We start from the raw sequence: 17,697 nt of genomic DNA on the forward strand, positions 1-17,697 counted from the left end.
ACATTTGCAAAGAAAAAGATGGCAATCGCAGTAGAAAAATGAACAAAAATATGAAGAGGTGATTTATATAAAAGGAAATTCAAAATATTGTTATTGAAGTGATGTTCCAACTCCATCATCAGAGAATGCAAATAAAAACAACAATGAAATATCATTTTACCTCCATTAAGAATGGTAAAAATTAGAAATGTGGATAAAGCCTCACGAAGGTCCCTAAGATCAGAATTCCTTGCGGTGGCAGGGAGTTGGAGGCAGTCTGCGTGTCCGTCACTCCAAAAGTGGGTCAGTAAAATGAAGAGAAGCATTCATGGAATTTAATGCAGCAGTAGCAGCAAGTGATTGAATGTAACATTGCAAGCATAAATGGATCTTTTAAACATGGGCATAGTGAAAAACATAAGGAACACAATAGGATCTATTCCAAAATACCATTTAAGTAAACTTAAAATACAAGCACATAAAGCAGCAATACAAGGAACAGAGAGATCAGCAACAGACAAAAAGATAACCTGTGAAATGTTATAATGGGATGTTACAGAGCAGAGAGAGTAAGGAGGCTCCGGCTCTCAGCCATTGCAGTAGTACGTTGAGAACTACAGAGAGTGTCGGAGCAAGTGGGAGCTGGACTGGCACTGGGCAACTCTGATCGCTGAGGGAAAATAAACATGGGCAGAGGAGAGCCTAAGAGGCCGAGAGGCGAACTCTCATCATAAGAATCTTTGCAAGTTTGCATCTTTGTGCAAACTTGCCAGGAGAAGCACAAGAAGAAGCACCCAGATGCTTAGAGTTTTCTAAGAGGTGCTCAGAGAGGGGGAGACCACGTCTGCTAAAGAAAAAGGAAAATTGGAAGCCATGGCAAAGGCGGACAAGGCCCGTTATGAAAGAGAAATGAAAACTTATATTGCTCCTCAAGGGGAAACAACAAAGAAGCTCAAGGATCCCAGTGCACCCAAGAGGCCTCCTTCGGCCTTTTTCGTGCTTTGTTCTGAGTATTGTCCCCAAATCAAGGGACAGCACCCTGGCGTATCCATTGGTGATGTTACAAAGGAGCTGGGAGAGACGGAGGATGACACTGCTGCAGGTGACACGCAGCCTTATGAGAAGGAGACTGCTGAGCGGAAGGAAAACTACGACAAGGACATTGCTGCATACCACGCTAAAGGAAAGCCTGATGCGGCAAAAAAGGGAGTTGTCAAAGCTGAAAAGAACAAGAAAGAGAAGGAAGAGGAGGAAAAAGAAAAAGATGATGATGATAAGTTGGTTCTAGTGCAGTTTTTTTCCTTGTCTGTAAAGCATTTAAGCCCCCTGTACACAACTCACTCCTTTTAAAGAAAAAAAAAAATTGAAATGTAAGGCTTTTAAACTGTAGTGTCTTTTTTTGTATCGTTAACACACTACCGAATGTGCCTTTAGATTTCCCTGTCCTGGTGGTGATTTCAGTAGCCACTAACCGTGCCTGGTACAGTATGGGAGTTGTAAATGGGCATGGAAATTTAAAGCTGGTCCTTGTTGGTGCACAGCACAAATTAGCTATATATGGGGATGGTAGTTTTTTCATCTTCAGTCGTCTCTAATGCAGCTTACACAAAATAATTGTTGTTCTGTTAACTGAATACCACTCTGTAATCACACACAAAAAAATATTGCAGCTGTTTCGTTGACATTCTGAATGCTTCTAAGTAAATATAATTTAAAAACAAATATTATAATGGTGTCTTATGGAGAGGGAATAGAATTAGAAAATTTGGATTAAGGAGAATAAAGTAAAATAAATGAATGAATGAAAGAGAATGTCTTCAAAGGATCTGGTAATTCCCACTTTTCCTTCCCATTGAGTGACCCCATGGTCCATTAATAATTTCCAAGTAAAATTTTTAAATTTTTATTTTAATTTATTAAATTGTGGATTATGTGTCTGTGCTAAGTGAGATGGCACCAAATAACAAAATATAAACATTTACTTGAAATTTAATTTTCAGCTTCATGTGAAATAGAATGATTTGGATCCTTATAGCTCTCAATATAATATGGAGATTACTTTGAGCTAGGTTTTAGGAACTCTACAAACTTTGCAAGAAAATTAAAATGAAGCCAACACTGTCTTTCTTTGTGAGTTTATCCTTTTTGCAAGTATTTTTATTCATGCACTTTCAAACTCTAGACCTAGATTTTTTTATAACTTGACGGCAAATCAAAGATACACACATACTCCTACAGTAGCCTCCCTTGGGATACGCAGAAACAGATTGTGAAATAAAAACCCCATGTGTGCCAAACATGTGGGTGTATTCACTTCTTAATTCTGCATAATCAACATGATTTTGTCTAAGACACAATTTCAATGTGGGGAAAATACAAATGAGAACTTCAAAGATACTTAGTAAATTCTACTCAGTTTACTAATAGTATCTCTGATGCTTTCTGATGCAGAGTAGGAGGACTTCAGCTTTCTTTGTAGTGTGTGTTGGTAAAGAAGAGAATATATTCTGACCATAGGTGTTAGAAGCCTTGTGACTAGAAGTGGACATCCAGCCCGTGCTGTGAGGTCAGAGCAAAGCTCAGGCCAGTCTACCCTGAGAATCCCCCAAGAGCCACAGGGGCAGGCCACAGTCTTCAGCCAGCTTCTCCATCCTGACAGCCTCCGCACTGTGCCCTGCCTGGGCCTGGCACCATTCCGCCCACTTGCACAGCATCCCTGCAGAGAACGACTCCCATCGGAGATCTGTACACCCACATGGGTCCCCACGCTGGGGACAGCTCCCTGCTGATTTCCTCACAAGCCTACCAGCCTCTTCGTGGCATTAATCTACAACTGTTGATAATTCAACTATGATAAAGAAAAAGTTTCACTTCTGTGATTTATGATAATTTATGCAGAGTGTTCTAAAACACAAAACTGCCAGTCCAGTATTTAAGAACACATTCATCTGCAAACAGATTAAGAACATCCATTTGAATTTGGAAAGTAAATGTACTCATGTCAAATGAGCCCCATGTAATCATTACGGGAAGCCTCGGAGCTCTCTATTTACTGCCACAAATGCTTACAAGTTAGAAGATTCAACTTTTTAATGAATGTCACATGAGCTTTGGTTCAGACTGTTGAACAAAATGGGCCCTTCTGATAGCTCTCTGAACTAGTTCTACTAGTTCTACTACTGCACAGCCACCAAGACTGAAAGAATTAACCTCCTCTCTGGGTAGAGAGCCACTAGGGTTATTGATTAATCAGTCTGATGGGTAGAGAGACTTCCCCAGTCTCCCTCACAGATGTTCTACCCGTTCTTACACTTGCCAACTTCTTAGAGCATTTATATCAGCTGAAGCTCTCCGAAAACTCCTCAGGCACCAGGAAAACTGTCGCTCAAAACGCAGAAAAGTTGAATATGCAATCTAGATGCATGTTTCATTTAAATTCCAGTGTTCTGCTCAGAGACCTCCTGGTTCCCCTGGGCCCACAGGGCAACTCTAAACAAACCCCAGGGCAACAATGCCCTGGGCAACATCATCAAAGTTTCTACCTCTTCACGGCTTCCACAAAACTGTGGAGTAAGGTGAATTCACATGGTCATTTAAAAAAACAAGTTCTTAAAACTTTTCAGATGTCTAAGAAGACTCATTCATTTGCAGACAGGAACGGTAAAAAGCTTTAACCCTTTAAGCTTACAGACATGTATATTATAACTATTTTATCCAATTTTCATCTGTCCTCTGATTTTTTTATTACTACTTTTTTAATGATTCCATTATAAAAAATAAATCTCAGAAATTCAGATTCTGGAAACACAGTAGACTGAGCTAACACATCCTTTCTATCTCCACTCAATACAACCACATAGACATTATAGATCAAAAGAGGAAAAAATTAAATACATAATTTAGATTAAAGGGAAAAATTCCTTGGAGTCAAAAATAAAGAAGTGGGACAAAACCATGTACCAATTTCATGACAATTCCAGAGGTATGTCAGACTAAACACAGGCTAAGGATCTTATGTTTTGATAGTTCCATAAGAATAGGAGATATGGCTTTGGATAAAAACAGAATCACTCCCTAACACCAGACCATGGAAAAGCAATTACCTTTATAAAAGAGAAGACCAGAAAAAACTATACCAGCTGGCTCAGGAAAATAATGAGAAAGCTTGTCCCTACTTGGCACTCTGGGTAAGACAAAAAAGTCTCCCATAAGGAAAAAAGAGATGATGGTCTTATATCAGACAGGGAGGTGGAACACAAATTTATAACTGGTGTAGAGCAGAAATTCCCAAGTACAGATATAAACAATAACAAACATTTTAAAGATCCTAAATAAAAAGAAAATGTCCAGGATGCCTGGCTAAATCAAATGAAAACCAACTTTCTAGCAAATCCTTCACAATCCAGCATCTATAAAACTCCCACAGGAAAGAAAGAAAGAAAAAGTAAGAAAAATCTCTGCTGAAAATGAGCTCACAATCTAAAATTACAAATCACACTCACTACTCAGTGTGACAGTGACCTAGTATACACAACAAGCAGGCATAATAGAACTTGTAAAAAAGAACAATCTTAAAAGACTTAGATGATTACCTTTAAAATGATTAAAGAGATTTAAAAAAAAGAAATAAAATCATGTGGAAAGAACAGAAAAACATAAAAAAATGGACATTGAGAAATTAAAATTTCACTGTACAAGATAACAACAAACATAACTCAAAAGTTAATTAATTGGAGGAAAGAGATAAAGAAATAAATGAGACCAAGAGGTCGAAAATGTCAAATAGAACTTTTTAAAAGGAGAGAAGCAAAGTAATATTCCAAGAGATAATAGATGAGACTCTTCTAGAATTAATGAAAGATATAAATATTCAGTTAAAGAAAAATGAGCTCTAAAAATGATATATTTTTAAAACTCTACCTCTCGGCACATATAGTGAAACTCCAGAACATCAAAGTTAAAAAGAAACACCACAAAAGGGACCTGAGGGAGGAGAAAAACAGATTATCTATAAGAGTAATTATTAAACTGATACCAGACTTCTCACCAGTGACAATGGAAGCAAGAACACAATAGACTGTTACCTTTAAAGGAGTAAAGGGAAATAAATATCATCTTAGAATTCTACATGCAGCTAATACATGACTTGAGGAGAAGGGGGAAATAGTCGTTTTCAGACAAAGGCTGAGGAAGTGAAAGTTCACATCATAACAAAAATATCTATTAAAGGAAATAATTCAGTAAAAAGAAAACTGAACCCTAAGGCAGGAATAGGATGCAAGAAGCAAAGGTAAGCAAGGGTAAGCAACTGATAAATATATGGGTAATGTTATGCAAGCATAGAATGACAAAATAAAATTAATAACAACAATAATGACTTATTTGGAGGATTTTAAACAGGTAGAACTAAAATACCATAAAAAAGAAACATGGGTATGGGAAAAGGAAAAATCAGAATTAAAATGTTCTAAAATCTTTGAATTATTCAGGATAATGTTATTGTTGTAGTTGTTTTAATTAACTATGCATGTTAAAAATTAAAATGTAACCAATAAAAGAACAGAAATAGAATGAATAAATTTCAAAAATGGTTGAAGCTAAAAGGGGCAATAAAGAATATTTTATTAACCTAAGGGAAAGGAAGAAAGAAAAAAGCAGAGAAAACACATGGTAAATAGAAAACATAAAATAAAATGGTAGATACGATTTCAAAATATTCATAATCATACATATTAATTAGATTTAATGTACTAATTTAAAGAAAAAGAAATTCTCAGATTGAATATTTATAAATCTGGCCATATGCTATTTACCAAGGACCCACCTGAAACATAATGACATATAAATGTAAGAAGTACATGGATGAAAAAAGATATGCTGGGTATATCTTTCCAACTAGGGGGAAAAAACAGTAGCAACCTAAGTACTGGAAAAGGAAGATCAAAAATATAGAGAGAGATATAGAGATAAATATCTATATCTATGTAGATATAGATATATAATCATTATATAGGGATAAAAGGGTAATTCACCAGTAAGATTAACTCACATTTACAGAGCACCTACTATGTGCCAGACGCTGTTCTAAGTGCTTTTTATATATATTAATACATTTCATCTTCACAATGGTCCCAGGGCATAACCCATTTTACATGAGAATACTGAATTACAGGAAATAAATAACTTTCCCAAGGTCCAGAGCTAGTAAATGGCATAGCCATGATTCAAACTCAAGCAGTCTGGCTCCAGTGAACTATGCTTTTTTTTCTAACAGCACTTTGAAATAGATGAAGCACACATTTACAGAATTGCAAAGAAAAATTAGCAAATCCACAATCATAATAGAAATGTTAATGTGCACGTCTCAGTATCTAATTAAGCAAATAAAAAATTGGTGAGGATATGAACACAATTAAAATACTTGATCTAATGGCTCTATATAAAATGCCATTCACAACAATTAGAGAGTACACGTTTTTCACAAGCAGCATAAAGCATTTATAAAAATAGATCACATAAAAGGTTGCAAAGCAATTCGCTATCAATCCTAGAGAATGAAAAGCATAGAGGCCACGATCACTGACCACAGTGTAATTAAATTAGAAATCAATAACAAAACTAGAACCCCAAATGACCTATATATTTGGAAATTTTAAAACATACTTTTAAGTATATTAAGGTTCAAAGGACAAATCATAATACACATAGTAAAATCTTTTAAAAATGGTGACAAAAATACTGCAGATCAAAAGTTACAGAAGGTAGTTAAAGTATTATGTAAAGCAATTTTTATATTCTTAAACGTGTACGTTAGAAATGATGGGAGATCAAGAATCAATGAGCTTCATTGTGCAACAGAAGATAGAAAAAGAACACAATAAGATACGAAGAAGTGATAAAATGATAAGAGTAATAAAATAGAAAAAAAAAAACTCTGGTAAGTTGTTGTTTCTAGAAGATTTTATAAAATTCGTCCTGAGGGAGAAGGGCACAAACACACCAAACACAAAATTGGGAGACCAGGGGCCTCCTGTGTGGGCTTCGGCAGGTTTCTTAACCTCTCTGGGCAGCAGTGTACTCACCTGTAAAGCCAGTCAGTTAGATCAACTCAGAAATTTTGCTGTTCTGAAACTCAGTGTCTCCCCTTTCAAGAGGTCATTTACTAAGGAGAATATATACAGAATTGTAAAGCAAGGGGCAGCTATATGGTTGTTATAGGAGAAATGTCTTTGGGGTTTATGCAATAACCACTATGTAACTAGGAAGTGAGAAGACACATTCAAAGAGAAGCTCCTCCCTTATGCCTCCTGAGATTGGACTAGGAAAATGCTAGAAAATTCCCAAATGAGCAAGGAAACCACCTTTATTCAAAAGCTTGTTCCTGGGGAATTCATACTTAGCAGCTGTAGAGCTTCTGAGACTATTGGATGCCAGATGAGTCTGAGTCCCAAATGTACATCAAATTCAGGACATATACAGGTCCCAGTAAAGAGTAGACACTCAAAAATATCTGTGAACAAATGAGCTAAGATAGAAATGCAAGGTGGCACACGCAAAGAAGTACTAATCCAGATTTTAGGCCAGTTTAATCACTCAGCTCATTAAAAAAAGAAAAGTTGGACTAAAATGCCTAAGAGTTTGTCTTTAAGTTAGATTAAATTGTGATTGAGAATGATGGATATTCTGACTAATCAGAAAATAGACATCAGCCTTTCCAAGAACTGGTATGTACCTCGTATGGGTATTAAGGCAGGAGGGGACCCCAAAAATCGTAAGTATTGTAAATGCAGCCCAAAAGTTTCTTACGACATCTCTACCTAGAGAATGACAAACTGAATACAGTCCAGGATTTGAGAAAAAGATATTCACCACGTGGACTGGTTCTGTGAGCAATGGAAGTATGTTCTCTTTGAAGTGCGCGCCATAGCATTTAGTTTGACCTCTGTTAAATCCGGTTTGTGAGCGATGAGAATAAGGTGTGCTAATAGCACTGAAGGTACCCAGTGCCCCCATTACACAGACCAGCGTACAGAAGTGTAAAAAGCTCCAGAAAGGTGAATCTAAAATCTTAAACTCAGAAAGTAATAATACCAAGCATGAGAAATGTAGGCATCTGTACAGATCCAAAACTGGGCTTTCTGCCCCTTTCAAATATATGAGGACACTCAAGTGAACTCAAAAAACTTCAGCTAATGGGGCTCTTCCCCTTCATGACTTAAACGTGTGTGTCTTTCCAGAGAAGCCCATTCTCTAGCTACTGTGTTTCCCCGACACAGATGCAGCTCTAATGCATCTTTTGGAGCACAAATTAATATAAGACCCGGTCTTATTTTACTATAATATAAGACTGGGTCTTATATTAATTTGTGCTCCAAAAGACGCATTAGAGCTGATGGTCCGGCTCGGTCTTATTTTCAAGGAAACACAGTATCAGTATTAACCATGGGATTAGAGACGCCAGGTACCATGTACCCTTAATGCCACTTTCCTGTGAAGCTCTCCTTTCATTGTGAGTGAACTAATGTTATAATGGAACATTTTGGGGTAAATCCAGAAGAGCAAATGTGACAAATAATTTTCAGTTTCCTGTCTCAGACCAGAACAAGAAAGTCAGAAAAATTTCCCTCAGGGGAAGAAGGTTGTGTAAGTGTTTTGGAGAAAGTGTGGCAGCTTCAAGGAGACTTAACTGTTTAAAAGAACATCTCCAACAGGCCTTGGCCGTGCAGAGCTTTCCTGAGTACTCAATCCACGGATGAGTCAGCTCCTCCGGAATATTAAGCAGAGCCAAAGCCTTGGGCATGCCACCCACACACACTGCCCTTCCCAGGAGCCCAGGGACCAGCTGCTTCTCGGTGACATGGGTCTTGGCTGAGAACTAGGAGAAGGTCCTTCTTCCCCACTCCCTTTTCCTCTGTGGGCTTGTCTCTTTCTTGCTGCTGCCAGCTTTGCCAGCTCCCCACGAGAAGAGCTCCTATGTCCGATGGTAAGCCATCTCCTCTGAAAGTGCCAGGCCAGCCACAGAAATCGAGATCCATGACTTCCTCATCCAAGGGAAAGAGGAGAGGACAAGAACCCTTACATTTTCTTCTTCAATAAAAGCCCTGCAGGTCCCCATTTGCCTTCAGTTCTCTCAATATCCCTTCAGAATGCTGGGAAATAACTTGAAATCATCTTTACGAGGCTCATGTTCTTATGCCAAGAAAAAAATTAAGTGTGAAAACACAAAACAAAGAATGCTTCTTTGTTTGTCTATTATCTCCCTTGAGGCTCTCGCCCCACCTTCCTCTGTCCTCACCCCTTTTACTTCCAGATGTGTGTTGGGCGTCCAGAATAGCTCCATATTCCACAGAGTCGTGTGTTTTTTTAATGTCAGTCCTTTAAAGGGCACCACTGCCAAGGGTTCAGTCGCATGGCAAGGATTTAATTACCTAAACGAAGTACACTCAAAGAAATGTTGGGCTTTTTTTCTTTCTACAACTCCACTTCAATTTGTATTTTTCCCCCTTCTAATTGAAATTAATTTCCCTTGCTGTTCTGTGTTACAAAACATCTGGATGGGGTGATTATTCTGAAAAGGTAATTATAAAATTAGAAGGCTAACCACAATGTGAATTTTCTAAATCGCAGGTGGCAATGGAACCAAGTGCCGACAAAAGGGAAAATATTCACAAATGCAACCTAAATTATCTTGCAAAGAAACACCCACAGGCCTAGCAGTGCCCCAAATCAGGTGACAACTAAAGGCTTCCATTGCAAAGAGAGTGTGCTGGACGTTGTGATACACTGTCCAGATCCCCGTGAAGGACTAACATACACATTCCCCCACCTGGCAGACCACCCTCGGCTGTCAGTCCCATGACAATTGCCTTGCCCATGGTCACACCTGCTCTGCAAGCAGCTGGCTCCATTGACTGGTCCTCCTGGGCCTTCTCACCCCAACTTGGAACAACTCTGAAGGGCCTGACGACTTCATTGAGACTGCATTACTGCCACCTTCTCCTTCTGCCCAGTCATGTCTCTGTCCCTCCCCTTCCACAGATGTAGATCCCAAGTGCACTTACTAAAAAGCTTCCTGCACACTAAGTCAGTCTCGGGATCAGCTTCCCAGAGAACCCAACCTAAAACAGAGGGGAAGGGAGTTGGATACAAAGTTTGATCTTGCATTCACTGAGTCTTCCAGGCAAGCAAACACTAACCCATTTACTTCATTGCTAAGAGTGTTTTAGACCAATTTGCACCAGCTCACTAATGGCTGCTCACATTAATAGCACCCGAAGGTCCAATAAAAAATAGATGAGGGCTGGCCCGGTGGCTCGGGCGGTTGGAGCTCCGTGCTCCTAGTAACAAGGGCTGCCGGTTCGATTCCCGCATGGGCCAGTGGGCTCTCAACCACAAGGTTGCCAGTTCCGTTCCTCGAGTCCCTCAGGGGATGGTGGGCTCTGCCCCCTGCAGCTGGCGGTGGCGGCTGGACCTGGAGTTGGGCTGCGCCCTCCACAGCTAGCACTAGGGGGACAACAACTTGGGGCTGAACAACACCCTCCATGGCTAAGATTGAAAGGACAACAACAACTAGACTTGGGGGGGGGGGGAAAGCCCTGGAAGTGTACACTGTTCCCCAATGGAGTCCTATTCCCCTTCCCCAATAAAATCTAAAAAAAAAAAAAGAAAAAGAAAAAGAAAAACATGATAGCTCTGGGAAGTAATCAGGGAAAGGAAAGGGAATTGGCAGCATGTATTAACAGCCTCAAAAATATTCATGTTTTTTGACTCAATAAATTATATTTTTATTTATGGATATGCTTATAGCCCATCTAATTCCCAAAATTACTGGAGGTGACTTACAAAAGTACTTATTATTCAGCAAATCAAACTACATACGAGGTGTGATCAAAAGATACGGTGAATGTTTAAATTAAAAAAAAATTATTACAGTAAAGAACACATTGCTATTAATCCCCCTCAGAATACTCCCCCTCACTTGGAACACACTTATCCCATGTTCTTGCCACTTTCTGAAGCAGTTCTGGAAGTCCTCTTTCACGAGTGTCTTTAGTTGTGCTGTCATGGCTGCCTCAGTGTTCTAAATCAATTCAAAACGTTTTCCTTTCATGGTCATTTTGACTTTGGGGAAGAGCCAGAAGTCACACAGTGCCAGATCTGGTGAATAAGGAGGATAAAGACACAATATAATGTTTTTATTTGACAGAAATTGCCGTCAAATTTCACATCAAAAGAAACGATGTGTGACATGGAGCATAGTCATGATGGAGGATGAAGTAAAGACACTCATGAAAGAGGACTTCCAGAACTGCTTCAAAAAGTGGCAAGAATGATGGGATAAGTGTGTTCGAAGCCACAGTGAGTCTTTTGAGGGGGATTCATGGCAATATGTCTTTTACTGTAATACTTTTTCTTTAATTTAAACATTCACCATACCTTTTGATCACAACTCATAAGTAAACAATATATGGCAAAACAGAGACAATAGAGGTGAGTCCAAAAGAGTGGCCATAATGTCAGACCAAACTAAGGCTTTTGGAGGCCTCCCTCTCCATGTAGGCAATTCAAACAAAAGCAATACTAGACTAAGCACAAAACATACATCTGCATTGAAATTAAAATAGCTTTTTCCTAGATTCCCTGCTAGTAAAATTCTCCATGGGGATATTGAAAATGAAAAAGTATAGCAATTAATGTTTGGGGCACCTAATCATGTGCTTGAACTGCCTGCTGGGTAATCCAGACTGCTGAAGTTTAACGCTATTGCTGAGGATGAACTGATCATTTGACTTTGGGAAGAACTCTGGCTAGTTCAGCAACACTGTGTACAGTTAATAAAAAACAAGATGATGCCTGAGAAGAAGTAAAGTTGCTCCTGGGACCGTGGTGTGAGCAGGGACCTCACGAAGTGTCCTCCTGCATGAGGTAGCCTAGGAGAGCTACAGAGGGCCTGAGGATACACTCCTTTCCTGCCAGTTCCTAGGGCATCCCCTTTCCTAGGAAACTGAGAGCAACATTCCAAACACAGTTCAGAAAAAGTCATTTTAAAGGGCCCAGAACAAATTGGTGTAAGCTCTGGTGGCACAGCTAGATCCAAGGACAAAATGGAGGAGGCCTAAATGAGGGGAAGGCCTGCATACCTCAGGCTGCTGTAACAAAATACCATAGAATGGGCGGCTGGAACAATGGACATTTATTTCGCCCAGAATAAAAGGCTGGGAACTCTGAGATCAAGGTGCCAGAAGATTTGGTTCTTGGTGAGGGTCCTCTGCCTGGCTTGCAGATAGATGCTTTCTCATTGTATCCTCACATGGGAGAGACAGAGAGCTCTGCCGTCAGTTCTTCTTCTTATAAGGGCACTAACCCCATTCATGGGGACTCCACTCCCAAAAGCTCATCTAATCTTAATTACCTTCCAAAGGCCCCACCTCCAAATAGCATCACATTGGGAGTCAGGGCTTCAACATATGGATTTTGGAGGGACACAAACAATGAGTCCATAACAATATCCCTCAAGCAATCCTATTTTCCACACGAGACCTCTGCCAGGAGTTGGGCAGCAGAATTTCTGGTTACATTCTCTGCCAAATAACTGGGGTAAAATGTTGCCTGTTTGGTCAGAGCTTGGTGCATTGCTATCAGTTGACATGCAGGGGGGCTTGGAGATTCCAAGGAGAAGAGCCACCCAGTTAAGGGTCCCACCTCTGTTTTGCACTGGACCATGAGAACACCTGCAGGCAGGGCCAAGGTTCTCCTCAGAAGGAATTTTCCAACACTAGGATAAATGGACAATCAATGTCCTGACATATTGTCCTGGAGTTCTATATCACAGTGACTCTTTGTTTCAAAAAAACTTTTTAAGCAGGAATTACAAATTGTTAAATGTAGACTTATAAAAAAATGTTTAATGCATCACTAAAGCATCGATAACCCATATAATATCAAATTTTTAGCTCTAGAAATATATCCTTTAAAATATCATCCTAAATGTCATAAAATGATGTGCACAAACACATTTCCTACAGGTTATTGTAATAATGGTAACCTGGAAACAACTTGAATGACCCTCACTCAATAAAGGAACACTTATGTAAGTAAAGTACCGCCACATAATGACTAGTAATCAAGAACAGTCAATAAGAAATATTAATTACTAATTATGTTATAATGTTTAGTAAAATGGTTACAATGAAAATTGCATTTACTGTAGATATATAACTCTGTTTTAAAAGCTAACAAAAACCCATGTACATAAGAAATGACTAGAAGGATATATACATATAAATGACAATAATGTCTGATACCAATAATTGTATTATTGTTTTATTTTTTTAAATCTACATTATCTTTCTTAAACTTGTATTGTAAAAATATTTACAAGATAAATTTGCCAAAAAATAAAATTAAAGATGTGGAGAATATTCAAAGGCCTGATGGATTCATAGAATTTCCAAAATGGCGTCCAACATGGAGCACGACATAGAGGTCAGAAGTGGATCTACTGAATAATTAAGGTCAGCCCAATGCCTCCACATGCCACCACCACAATGAGTAAACCCATACTCAAGGGAGAGCTGATGTACTGACCAAGTGAGGGATCTTCCTTCCCAAAGAAACAACCCCAGGGTTTGACTCTAACTCAGCTGGCAACTGAGACTAATTTCATTTCCTAAGTCAATGTCTGAATTAAACCCATTGCTGAATTTCAGTCTCACCAAAGCCCTTGTCTTCAAGGGGGAAAAAAATGCAGTGACTATAGCAGAAGAAATAATAAATGAAAAGGGCAAGTCTCACTTTCCCTGTGTGAAATCTCACAGCAATTTCTGGAATGAAAGTGGTACTGCCTCTAATTTCCCCTGGGGAGCCTGAAACAGACAATCCTTGTCCCTAAAGAAAATTAACTGCCTTCCAGCTATGGAGATATATTTTCAAAAACAAAATTCAGAACCTATGGGTTTGACTTTGGGGACAGACTATTTGAAGTTGGAGCTGTTTTGTTGAACAACCAGGACTTCTGATTCTCAGCAAATGACCTGTCTTTATCTGGGGATCAGAGCGTCGCCACACAGTGCTATATACTGAGAAATCCAGTAGCTGTATTTCTCAAAAGTCTTTAGAACATAAATGAACAAAACAGTTTTTAATTACCTCTAGGTATGAGATTATGAGTAAAGTAGGAATTGGATGCCAATATGGTAGAGGTTCTAAAATATTTTAATGGTTTGCATGGATAATGAAATCTATTCTTTGAAACTAGAGCTGTTTAAGAAACTCCTAGCAAGGAGTTGCGTTAGTCACAGCTATCACTGCAATTCCGTGTGCGGTGAAGGCAGCAAGAATTCAGGGAATTCTTAAAATGCCTCTTTAGGGCTGAATTTCTGAGGCAAAATATATGTTGTGGACAGTATTGATCCCACAGGGCTCCGCCTTTTGCTTCCAGGGTTCTCGTACAAACCAGCTATCCCAAAAATATTCCTCTCCTAACTACTGCCTGAGAAGCCAGGATAGGTGTGTGTTCCTTTGAGTCAATGCTGGGATGTTCCTTGTGTTGTGAACCTCAGGGATAGGATTCCAGCTTCAGCTGGCACTAGCCCCTTTTGTGTACATTCTAGAAGCTTCCTGATTGAAGTTTTGTGAGAGGAAAAGAGGAGGTACAATGGGAATAATAATCGTCTGAGAGGGTTGTAGAGAGAGAATCACTGAGGAGATACAAAGGGTCCTACGGTGGGCAGGTCCAGACTGCTGGGCTGAGAGCCTCACCCGCCATGTTCCTGGGACCCAGCTTTCCCCACTTCCTTCATCAGTATCAGGGAAAGACGGCTGGGCCTTCATCTATCACCCTTCTCCGTGAAGACTGCTTCCTTCAAACCCCAGAACATCCAATGCTGGGGTAAATAGAGGACAACTAAAAAGAAATTCGAAGGATTCTGGAGAGGATCAATAATGGGGTGATGAGGATCCCCTCCCCAAAAGAGAGGCTGTGTAGGACTAGATGGTGAGACCATAGCCTTTCCTGGGTTCCTCTGGTCACAGGCCCACATTCCCTCAGTCAAGTCTGAGGACACAAGTAAACTAAGCTTATATAAACTAAACTGCAAGGTCCATGAGGGCAGGTATCACGCCTCTTCCCTCACCACTGTATTCCCAGCACAGAGCTCACTATGGAGTAGGAACCCTCGAACGTGTTGTTGGATGGAAGAATAAGCCCTGCTGGCCTTCATGATTGAGTTTGGCTTCCCTGTCCTCCCTTCTCCGGAAGCTGCCGGCATTGGAGAAAAACAGATGACCTGTGCAGAACACCAGTCTGCTTTTCTCCCACAAGGAGAGTTTGTCTTCCTTCTGGGGTCACAGAAACTAGAGTACTGGAATGTGAAGTTCCAGGGACAGGTTGATAGCAGAGAACCTGACAAGCTCAAGACAGGACCTGCAGCCTTCGGAAATAGAGGTGGTTCCACCACAGCTCACTGCACAAGATTGCCCCAGAAATACCCCGGGGCTCTGGTCCCCCACTTCCTCTAGAGCCTTCCTTGCAGCTATCAACCAGCACCCCTACTACCTACGCTCTGCTATGCTCACTCAACAGGAGTTGGCTTTGTCTATGTTTTCCCAGTTTTCTATAATGGCCTCCACTGGTATTATAAAGGGAAAAGCCACTTCTGTTTTAAATTGTTTTAAATAAAGTCAAGTTTTCTAAGGTGAAAGAGAAACTTTGCTCATGGCTGAGAATCCGGGAATGTATTTTGGTACTACGAACACCCACTCCAAAGTCCCATATGGCCTGTGCATAAGCAAATGCATTCGACTTTTTTAAAGGGCTGTACACAGTTTCACTCTGCATTTCAAATAGAAATAAAACTGTCAGTTTTAGTGAAAAAAAAAAAAAACCTACCCAGGATCTATGTCCCTAATCTTTTTTTTCCCCCATGTTCCAGGCTTGGGATGTGGAAATCATTTTTTAAGGAACTGGCCGTCGATGACCTGAACTACTTCAGTCTTTCCCCTCAAAGCCATTTACAAATTTGTAAAATACCCAAGGTTTGCTCTCAGCTGCGCCTTCTGCACCTGTCTTCCTTACAATGTCCCCTTCATTCTTACATGCACGCAACAATGACTGTGTGTAAATATGTTACCCACTAAGCTAGGCTTGCGGATCCAGCAAGGAACAAACCAAAAACTACTTTGCCCTGATGAAGCCCATGTCAGAAACAAAGGGAACTTTTCCAGGAATAAATCACCAGGAATATTCAAACAAGACAACAGGTGGCCGGACAAGACTCTGCTCTGGCCAAGGGAGTTGGAGAGTTGGGAGGACTCCTTACCCGCAAAGCTGAGTTTGAAGGGGAGGAATTTCAGGACCAGCAGCTTCCACCGGGGCTAGCACTGGGGACAGAAGGCCTGGCACACAAATGCCACGCTACCCTCCAGGCCAGCCAAGCCCAGGCTTCCTCCCACAAAGCAAGGGTATTCAAACTTTATTTTTTTAAACATTCACAATTTCTATTTGAAAGAAGCATCATGGGAAAAATCAGAACCTCGCTCAACTACTTAACACTAATTTAATAATTTAATATTTTCTTTTTATTAAATTACATAGAAGTAAGGGGAGAACCATAACATTTTTATTCTCCAGGGCCTCCGAAACTATTCTTGACATGGCCTTGGCTGCATATTACTCTAGTTGTGTGTCACACTCTGCTCTTAAGTATACAGTTAACATCACAACCACTTGCACCAAAAACTTAACACTTTCCTTTCCACCCATCTAGACCCAGCTTGAGCTCTGTCCTTAGCCTGGCATGGGAGCCTACCTTCTTCTCAAAGTTCCTCCTCTTCTAAAGAGATTATATCCTGGTTGTTTTCGTTTGCATGCAAATCTTAAATAAACAGCTTGCCTAGAATAAAGTTGGCCATTAAAATACACACATACCTATACAATTTCTCTCCAACTCTCGGCCTCACCCCCTCTTCCTCCTCCGAACACCTTTCTCCCCTTCTCCTGTCCTTCACACATGCAGGTCTCCCCACCCCGTGCCACCCGCATATCTGAGCCAGGCTGCCGGGAGAATGATCCTCTGGAAGGCCTTGCTGCCCACACAGCTCCTCTCCCAATTCTCTCTGTCCTTCTGCAGCTGAACTTCTCAAGCCCGTGTGCTGCCTTCCTGGAGTCACCACCCACTCCACTCCTGACCTCCTGCACACTGGCTGCCCCACCTCCATCGCGACCAAGAAAACAAGGCCACCACTGTCTCTATGAAATCACCGGTGGCCTCTTGGTCATTGAACCACAGCACCTTTACTGAATTCCTACTCTCTCTGATAATTCTGATACTAACTCCTAATAACAATAGCTACCATTTACTGAATAGAACATAGCAGAAGTGCAGCCGTGCCAGCTTCCGGGCCTCAGCCTCATAGACGGGCAGCCTCTACTCTCTGTGTCCCTGAGCACTAGCTCTTGGAACTCTTGAGCTGCCATGATGGAGAGAACACATGGAAAGTCTCTGGGACTTCGTGCAGAGAGGCATGCTGCCAGCCCCAGCCTTTCAAGCCATCCCAACACAGGTCCCAGAACCCCTGGAGCTGAAACAAGTTGTCCCCACCTGGCTTTGCCGAAATTGTACACAAGTACAACAAATAAGTATTGGCTTCTTAAGACATTAAGGAGGAGTTTATCGTGCAGCAATAAATAACAGAATCATCCTTATTTTACAGCTGAGA

The 17,697-nt window shown here is 40.5% G+C and overlaps 1 pseudogene; it reads left to right on the forward strand.

Annotated features, from left to right (window-relative positions):
• The first annotated feature begins 665 nt into the window (after positions 1–665).
• On the forward strand, positions 666–17,279 carry LOC117037147 (high mobility group protein B1-like; annotated as a pseudogene).
• The last annotated feature ends 418 nt before the right edge of the window (positions 17,280–17,697 follow it).

This window comes from Rhinolophus ferrumequinum, chromosome 17, assembly GCF_004115265.2.
Source record: "Rhinolophus ferrumequinum isolate MPI-CBG mRhiFer1 chromosome 17, mRhiFer1_v1.p, whole genome shotgun sequence".
NCBI lineage: Eukaryota > Metazoa > Chordata > Mammalia > Chiroptera > Rhinolophidae > Rhinolophus > Rhinolophus ferrumequinum.